This window comes from Telopea speciosissima, chromosome 4 (genome assembly GCF_018873765.1).
Source record: "Telopea speciosissima isolate NSW1024214 ecotype Mountain lineage chromosome 4, Tspe_v1, whole genome shotgun sequence".
NCBI classification, from domain to species: Eukaryota; Viridiplantae; Streptophyta; class Magnoliopsida; order Proteales; family Proteaceae; genus Telopea; species Telopea speciosissima.
The window spans coordinates 30170254-30180439 of NC_057919.1; the positions used below are offsets into that span (position 1 = coordinate 30170254).

Consider the following 10186-nt stretch of genomic DNA (forward strand, 5'->3'; position numbering starts at 1 on the left):
CAAGAGATACCTAGATAGCACCACATCGAGGGTTACACACTGCTTCAGGGAGGTGAACACTGTGGCAGATAGACTCGCAAATCATGCAGCTTCTTCTTCATCCAGCAATGTGTGGGACAATCCCCCAAGTTTCATAATGAGTGAAATTACGTGGGATGCCCTAAAGAAACAGAGATACAGATTCTTGTAATGTGCTGATTGGTTGGGTGCTTTTCTGCTGATGGCTATGCCGTAGGTGGACCAGCTACCTGACGACTCTATAATTCATTTGATTGGTTTGATGCTATAATATACCTCATCTGCTGATACTTAGCAAAAAAAATAAGCTGGGAAAGGAGGATACAAGTGTTTACTGATAATACAAACTTCTGAAATAGTTAATGTTCTCACATTTGCATTATCTTCAAGGGAATTATTTCTTTGATTAAGAACTTCTGCTTTTTCAGAAACAAGGAGAGAAAAGAAATTACTGAATAATAACAATGCATATGGTTTCATGGTATAAACCTTCACTACATAAATTAGCCATTGATTACAAGGGCACTTGGGCTCTCTGCATCTTGACCAATAATCTCAATAGAAATTATTTCTAAACCTCCCTCCTATTTACATTTGGATCTGTACTAAATGGGCTCCCTTGACCTTCCACGGGAGTGACATTTCCATCCATACCAAAGGAACTGGTTGATGCCCGCTCTTGGTCTTCTTCTCCAAAAGGATTGCAATACCTGTCTATAAGGGAGGGACTTGTAGGTGGACTTGCTGCCATAGCTATGGGAGAAGCTTCAATGCTTGATGCAATTGTTGTATTTTGTTTGTAATTTTTAGTTACTCTAGAGTCATGGGAGGAAGCATCCATCTCATCATATTTTTTCGCCATTTCAACAACTCTTTTCAGTGTAGAAACCTTAGGATCGTCACATCTGATAATGTTCTCATAGTTACGAAAGAAACTAAGTAAGCATATGAAGAGGGCTAGCAGTGAAGCAGCTCCAGTGATAATGAACAATCCCCCAAAACTTTCTAGTGTAAGACTATATGAAGAAATCTTGGTACTAACGTCTGGACAATTGTCCTGCCTAAACCATGCTTGCTCAATCCGTGACATTTTTACTCCTTCTGTTACATTTAAGACTGCCCTCGAAACATCAGATACCAGTGGGGAACCTCTTGGAAAAGCCTATGAGAAATACAAATAAAAAGAATTCAGTCACTCAAATACATGCCATGGGAGGGGGGAAGGAAAAAGAGAGAAAGTAGAGAGAGAGGACTTACAAAGCCAAATCCATCAGTCTTATATGTAGGTCCTACCATGGTGTACTTGTCACAATATTTTGAAAGAAAGAGTTTCATTGAAGGAATCTCATCAAAAGCAGCAGCAATACCACCATTGTTACTCCCTTTAGATAAAGCTTCGTCCAGTTCTTCTACACTTCTATAGGTTCTAAGCTTGGCCTCATTAAATCCCATTTGCTTTAGCATCTCAAACACAAATGAACCTTGTACGTACCCCACATACTCCCCATTTCTTATGAGCTCTTTTACATCTGTGACTGTGGGTTGAAGCTGTTGAACTGTTAGCATGGAAGTTAGGCTTGCTGTGTAACTTGATGTGAGGATGAGCACAACAAAAACCCATATAGTAACAACAAACCTAGCCAAGTTGCTGAAGACCTCTTCTGTAGTCATCAAAGCAACTTTCATTAATATTAATTAGTCAACTAGTACCAAGTGGGTTTTTGGTGGTTAAGAGAAATGCCAAATCAAAACCAGAGCAATTTAACAATTTTGATATTGACTCATAACATGGCTACTCTAGTTAAGCATATCTTAATTTTGAAAGTATATAACAAATGATAGAAGAGGAAGAGTATTTACTATGTGCAAAAACCATTGTTGAGAAGACAAACCAGAAGAGCATTCCAAGTTGATTTATAGGTGAACCCCTAAAATCGTTGTTCACTCTGTGTTCGAGAACCCAGATGACAAAGCCTGTGAAGATGAAGAAAGCCAGAGTAGTAAACCATAGGTCCAATTTAAAGGCTTCAAGAAAACCCACAGATTCTTCCTCTGATCTTCTTTGATTGGAACTATCATTGTTACCCCAGACTGTGTGAATGGCATTGTAAAATCGACATAGATGGACCGATTGGCTCTGATAGTTACATCACCAACCACTGCATCATATTTCTGTCATAAAACAATAATAATGCACCTTATAATGATGAAACTGAAAAGGACTGCAACTAATTGTCAAAATACAAAACTAAACTTACTTGGATATATACTTGGTAGATCAAATCATTGTATGTCCCGGAACTTGTATCATCAGAATTCATGAATGGAATAAACTCATGAGGAAGAGCATATGGAAGTTCCCCAATTACAGCATTAAAAACATCAATGCAGTACCCACTGACAATTGAGGCATTTGTAGTAGGATCTTTTGCTACCTTCACAAATTCAGTAAATCCTTCCTTCACAGGTACTCCAATCTTCAATTTCTTCCCATTTGTAGGGATTACCCAACCCTTAGGCATTGTAGTAGAATTTCCTGGCCATACGATAGCACCGAGATTGGAATTCAAAGACGAATAAAATTTTGTATCAGCTGCATTCAATTCGCGTAAAATTCCATTTCTTGGAGTCCAGAACCCAATCTCCCTTCCTCCACCACCTATTACATTGAGTAATCGGAATACCGATGATTGTAGCTGTCCATCAACAAGGCTAAATTCTCCACTTAAGCCTGTAAATTTTGTCTCCAAGATTGTCTGGAGAAGTTTAGGACCTATTGTAGAGATTCCAAGAGTTGAAAGGTCTGATAGTCCATCAACAACTTGTGGGTGCTGGAAGTGGGTATTCTCTGCCCCAACTTTCTCAGCTGCCATTGCTAGTGCCCAAACAGTATCATATGCCCACAGTCCAAAAGTGTTGAGGGTAGCTCTTTCCATATCAGGGTTTTCCTTGTGGAACTTCTGGCTCCATTTGATGTCAAAATTCTTCAGTTTATCAGACATGGGCACATAAGGCTCAACACATAGTACACCTTGCAGGCATCCATGGAATTCAATTGAGTAGATAGCCCATTTGTGATAATCCAGGCATATTCTTTATTCATCATTCCAACATCTTTTGCTTTAAGAAAGAAACGAGAAGCAAGGGAGTATGACATGTGAACAACAAATACTCTAGTTTGCATTGTCATCAACTTGTAGAGCTTTGAAAGAATTCGATCATCGGTGGCTAAAGGAAGAAGGACACTTCTATAGGGGACACGAGTCTCAAATGCAGTGAAGGCATCAACCAAATAAGGTACAATTCCATTACCATAATCATTATTCTCATATATCACTACAACTTCCTTCCATCTGAAGGCTTGCACAATGGAAGCAATTGCTTTTACCTGAGAGGAACCACTAAGGGCAGCCCGGACAAAATAAGGAGTTTGACCTGAAGACAGAGAAGGACTTGTTGCAGAGAAAGAAATAATGGGAACCTTAGCTTGTTCTCCAAGATCAATCACAAAGTTGGCCTGAGATGATGTTTCTGGCCCAATAATTGCTTGTACTTCTATGTTCTTTAGTAGGTCAAGAGCTACATCAATAAAGAACTTCATTTATATATCCCTTAATTTCAGTTAGAAAAAAAACCAAACAAAACATGAACAAAAACGAAAAAACAGTGCAAGATGACAAGGAGATTTAACGTGGTTCACACACCAGTATGGTGTGCTACGTCCATGGGCAAAGCTGAAGAAGTTTCTATTATGTATGTCTCGAATTCTTGGCCCCGCGGTACGTTCGACCCTACCCGATGGATCGACCCGGATCCGATGGAGGAGTATTTATGTTCTTTACCCGCTTTATTGTAAAGATGAGTAAGATTTGGGGTTTTCGCTTAGGGTTTCTGGGAGAGAGCAACAACGCCATTTTGGGTGTTCTTGAGAGATCTCCATTGTAATTTTTCTCCGATTTGCATAGTGAATCATCTTCGCCTTCGCCCGTGGATGTAGCACACCATACTAGTGTGTGAACCACATTATATCTTTGTGTCCTCTTGCTCTATGCTTGTTTCTTTTCGTGTTTTTGGTTGGTGTTTGCTATAACAGTTTCACTATGTAAATCGGAGAAAGTTACAATGGGGATCTCTCAAGAACACCAAAAAACAGCGCTGCTTTTCTCTCTCAGAAACCCTAAATCAAAAACACCAAATCTCATTCATTTTACAACAAAGCAGGTAAAGAATATAAATATTCCATCGGATTGGGTCAATCCATCCGATTGCTACCAGAAATGTCAGAGTAAGTCATTCTTCAAAATGGGTACAAAAATTCGAGACATACATAACAATTTTCAATATACCACTCACAGATTTATGTTTATAGTGTAATGGCATAGCATATGTTGGCAACTCCACAGCATATGATAAACAATAAGAAGGGAAAGGCTAAAAAAACAAAGGCAGATACTGATGGAGGAAAGAGAGAGAGTTGTTAGTTACCCATAGAAGCAGCACGGACCATACTGTTCTTTGAATCCCTGGGGTGGACAACCACTCTTGTTTTGTAGAAACTGTGAGTGGCATAGAAATCGGACAAAGCCATGGAGATGCAGCTCAACCCAATTCTCCCAATCAGTTCATCGAAATTGAGAATTACCCCAACATTGAAGGGTATGGTTGTATTTTGAGCCACACCAAATTTTCCAAAGAAGAGATTCAGAGAGAATATCAATATGAAAGGCAAAAGAACTTGAACTGAATTCTTCATTTCTAACTTCAAAAAAGAAGAACCCAGTACAAGGAAAGAAAAATGAATTTAATTAGACTGGTAGAGGAAGCTTGTTGGAATATAAACTATGAAGAAAATTGAATTCTAGAGAACCAAAGCACGTGTATAGGCCAATGGAAAACTGATTAAGAAATTTGAATTCTACCGGACCAAAGATTGTTAGGCAAACTTCATTGACTTGGAAGAGTCGTTAATGAATAAACCCAATTCGGTTTTTATCTATTTGAACAATCTAACAGATTTGAAGCCTCTCAAGGAGAACCAAACCAAATGGTACAATTGAGATAGGCCATGGAAATGCTAGACTAGTTTGTTCTGTAAGAAATATGCTCAAAAATCTTTCATGACCAATTTACTTAATTGTTATCATTGTTTTTCATTGTTAATACTGTTATTTGCTGCATGTTCAATTAATCATGGTATTTGAGGTCCCTATGTTACGTGCACACGTGTTCGAAGGACCCTTATTGGTAGTTATTAGCTTATGTTAGGTACAGTATGGGAAGCTATCCCATAATGGGAGAAGTGGGTCTAATTATTAGATATGCATTGTTATTAGAAATTATCTGAACTATGTTGTAATCTTTAAATAGTTTACAAACAATGAATGAATGAGACTTTTAAAATCCCTAAATTATATCGAGTGAGATGAGGTACATTTCCTCAACCAAGTCAGGACGCAAGACTTTGTTTGTAAAGCCAGAACCCCTCATTTCTCTCTTATCTTTTTATCTTTTCCCTTATTTTATCCTTTTACCCTATTTTCTCTCCTCGCTTTCTTGAGCATGTATTACCTTTCTTGAGCATGTATTACCCTACAATCAATAAGATTGCAACGCTTTTGCATACCAACAAGTTTAATTCCTTACTTCTAGGGAAATGCATGGTCACAACTGATATTGATTTGTAGTCTGGAAGGCTCTAGGTCCCCTCCCTGGTGGATAACTACCTCACCTCAGCTCTAGGTCCCAACGGCTCTTTCAATAATAAATTTCAGTGTCACCACATGTTTATTTATTTATTTTTTGAATGAAAAATAAATTAAAAAGAAATGAAGAGCAAAATACAACACTAAAAGCTGAGAAGACAAGTCTAAAGGGGACTCAAATCAAAAGCCCAAAAACAAAAATATCATTAGAAGCTGATACATCAAAAGACAATAGCATGCAAAAGTGTTATAGCAAACACCAACAAAATCGGGCATGTAATGGGAAGATAGATAAGCTTCCCCACTAGCCTTTAGTACTTTCCCGCATCAACAAGAGAAGGACCACAATCTTCTCCTAGTTTATGATTTTGCTCAATAGGGGAATTAGCTGGTTTGCAGCCCAACATTCCTGTCTCTGTCAACAAATCAAGAACAAACTTCCGTTGACATATATTGATTTCTTTCTTGGTCCTTGATACTTCAAGTCCTAAGAAGTACTTCAAGTGGCCCAAATCTTTAATCTCAAACTATTGTGCCAAGTGACTCTTCAGGTTCCCTATCTCAGCTACATCATCTCCTGTGACCACAATATCATCAACATAGACAATGAGGGCTGTAATGGTACCATTGCCCCGCTTGGTAAAGAGAGTGTGATCAGCTTGGCTCTAGGAATATCCATTCTTCAGAATGGCCTGCCGAAAGTGCTTAAACCATGACTTTGGTGACTGTTTGAGACTATGTAGTGCCTTCTTGAGGAGACACACTTGAGTTTGCATGTATACTTCCTCTTCCAAGTCGCTATGAAGAAAGGCATTCTTCACATCCAACTGATATAATGGCCAATCTTTATTGGCAGCCAATGACAAAAGAACTCTAATTGAGTTGTGGTTGGCCACAGGAGCAAATGTCTCCTGATAGTCAATTCTATAGACTTGACTGTATCCCTTAGCCACCAACCTTGCTTTGTATCTCTCAACACTGCCATCAGATTTGTACTTGATTGTGTAGACCCATCTACATCCAATAGGGACACATCCCTTGGGAAGATCCACCAGTTGCCAAGTGCCATCATTTCCTCAGACATAGCTTGTCTCCTCTTTGGATCAGACATAGCATCAATAACATTTTTGGGAATAGAAGCAGTAGAGAGGTCAATTAATAAAGACAAAACCTGTAGGAGAAAGAGCATCATAGGAAACAAACTAGGCTATAGGATTAGTACAGGCTCTTTTCCCTTTTCGAACAGCAATAGGAAGGTCTAAATCACATGAAGGAGAAGAAGGGATATCACCTGATTGAGAAGGATGAATCTCAGGATGTGGATCTGGATCCAAAGAGGACTCTTGGTAGGTCTTCTTTCTTTCATTATGCAAGCCTTCACCTTTTTTGTATGTAATGTGGTAATCCTTCTCCTTACTAGGACCACTGGCAGTTCTGTCAACCACCAAATCAGCATGCACATCATCCACATCCACAGACTTTCCAATGTCAAGCATAAAGGGAGAGATAGGTAGAGGGTAATGAAGAAAATCAGCAGCCTGTTCATTTCCACAATTCTCCCCTGAAGAGGATACTAAGATGGGGCAAAGAAAGGTACAGACTCAAGTAAGGTGACATCTTTGGAGATGAAGCACCTGCGAGAAGATGGGTGATAGCACTTGTAACCTTTGGTAGTAGAAGAGTAGCCAAGAAAAAGGCACTTGAGGGCTTTGGGATCAAGTTTAGTGCGATGTGATTTGTTAACATGCAAATAACAAACACAACCAAAGATTTTAGGAGGAAGAGAGAAAGCAAAAACCTGTGGAGATAAGACTTCTAAGGGAGATTTGAATGCAAGAAGTTTGGTTGGCATGCGATTGATGAGAAAAGAAGCAGTGAGAAGAGCAGCAGACCAGAAGGTCTTGGGAACATGCATGCCAAACAAGAGACTACGGGTGACCTCCAATAAATGATGATTTTTTCTCTCAGCAACCCCATTTTGTTGGGGTGTGTCAACACACGCTAGCTAATGGAGAATACCATTATTAGTAAAGAAGGCTTGGAGGCCACTAAACATATATTTTCCCCCCTTTATCAGACCGGACAATTTTGATACGAGTATCAAACTGAGTAAGAATCATCTGATAAAAATTCTGAAATGCCTCACAAACATCACTCTTATGTTTCATAAGAACAGTCCAAGTAGCACAAGAAAAGTCATCAACAAAAGACACAAAGTAACGAAAGCCAAATAGAGAAGTAGTGGGGGAAGGTCCCCAAACATCAGTATGTATAATATGGAAAGGAGCAGCAGTTCGATTACCATGATATGGATAAGAGCAACGACAATGTTTGGCAAACATACATGGTTCACATTGAAAGACATGAGAAGAAGTAACAGAAGAAAATAAGTGAGGCAAATGTTTTCTCATTACAACAAAAAATGGATGGCCAAGACGCCGATGCTATAACATAACAAACTCCATAGAACTACTATCATCACGTCCACACACATAAGACTGAGTTGTGGGTAAACCAGAATAAAAAAAGTAAAGGCCTTTCTCCTCACGTCCACTACCAATAATCCTCTTCGTCATCAAATCCTGAAAAAGACAGTGAGAAGGAAAAAAGGTGACACAATAGTTTAGAGATTTAGTCAAGTGACTCATAGATAAAAGGTTAACTGTAAGGTTAGGAACATGAAGAAATGAAGTAAGGAAAATAGATGAGGTAGCAGGGATACTACCTTTACCAGATATGGAGGAAAGGGATCCATCAGCTATCCTAACTTTATCCTTACCAGAGCAAATGGTATAGGAATCATAATTATAGGATGTACCAGTCATGTGGTCAGTGGCACCAGAGTCAATGACCAAGATTGGGTTACAATAGAAGCTGTAGTGGAGATCTGCAAGGCTGAAGACGAAGATGAGCTGGCCACGATAGATGTAGGAGATGTGCTCAATTGGGATATTCTCTGGCGAATTATATCAACCAAAGCGGGATCATCCTGTGTAGCATCTGCCTCAGTCATCACGGAGTGAGCCCGAGCTCCCCCTCTATCACCACCACGACCACGTCTGCTAGGAGGACGACCATGAAGAGACCAACACCTATCCTTGGTGTGCCCAAATCTCCCACAATGATCACATTTAAACCTGTCTCTCCCAACTCCATTGGCACCAACTGTCTCCACTGCACTGGCTGCTTCACGGTTGGGTCCTTGGCCTCTACCACCTCCATGGGTGTCTCAAAAAGAACTGGAATTGAGAGCCGACCTCTCATGAGATGATGGTGGTGTTGGGTCCATAGTAACATGCCGAGTCTCCTTACTCCGTACGTAATCGCAGCACTCTACTAAGAGATGGAAGAGGAGATCGGCCTAAAAGTTGGAGTCCGATGGGCTCATAGTCGGTTCGACCACCGAGTAAAGAGAAAACCCTCTCCTTTTAAGGGTCTGATACACCTTTGCTTCATCCTCTGGGTTGGTCAAATAGAGATCTCTGTAGTGGTCATACTCCTCCAAAAGACTAAGGAAGGCATTATAGTACTCAGAGATAGTTCTGTCCCCTTGCCTCATGGAGTGAATCTTTGGTGAAGCTGGTAGACCTTGGCAGAGTCTCCCACTCTGTCAAAGGTCTGAGAGACACTGTCCCAGATGGCCTTGGCAGTCTCCTTTCTTATAAACCTTCTCCCAATCTCGGGCTTCATGGAGAAGATCAACCATGTCATGACTGTAGAGTTTTTAGTCTCCCATTTCTCATAAGTAGGCACACTCGGCTCCGGGGCTTTGATAACACCTGTAATGTACCCAAGTTTCCCTTTGCTCCTAAGGGAAAGCTTCACCGAATGTGACCAGTCCAAGTAATTGGTTCCATCAAGTTTCACAAAGGAAATCTATGAAGGTGTGCTTTCATAGACCAATTGAGGGGCGGTAGGAGTTGGAATAGGCTGTGAATCAGCCACACCAAGTCCAGAAGTCTTAGATTCAACCATCTTGACAATACCTTAGAATATCGATTCAAGTGGGGAGTACACACTCTACCCAAATAAGGATTCCAAAAAAAGGCAGGAAAAAAAAATCCAGCAAGTAAAACACAGGAAAGAGCTTCACCCTAGCATCCACCAAGGGATAACACCAACTGAAACAAGCTTAAGCACCTCACACAGGCTGGTTCTAAACATTTCTCAACAAAGACAATAACACATGGCAGTCCAAATGCAAGAGGAACAGACAAACTGCAATCACGATATTACCTGGGCAGGAACAGAGATCCCACGAAAAAGAACACTGCTCAAACAGAGTTGTCAAGCTGTAAAGGAGACCAGATGGGATGAAAAGAGCACCCTTAGGCGATCCTATTGAGCCATTCCAAGGCTGAAAATTCAGGCCGAGAGAGAGAGAACCAAGAACTCCAAGTTGAGGCTGGCGGTAATTGTTGGAGTGGATGGGTTGGCTTCAAAACTTTACAAGAGCTTCAACAAAG

General features: G+C 40.2%; 1 pseudogene; it reads right to left on the reverse strand.

The window, feature by feature from the left end:
- Positions 1-589: 589 nt before the first annotated feature.
- LOC122659179 lies at positions 590-8733 on the reverse strand (annotated as a pseudogene).
- Positions 8734-10186: the final 1453 nt, after the last annotated feature.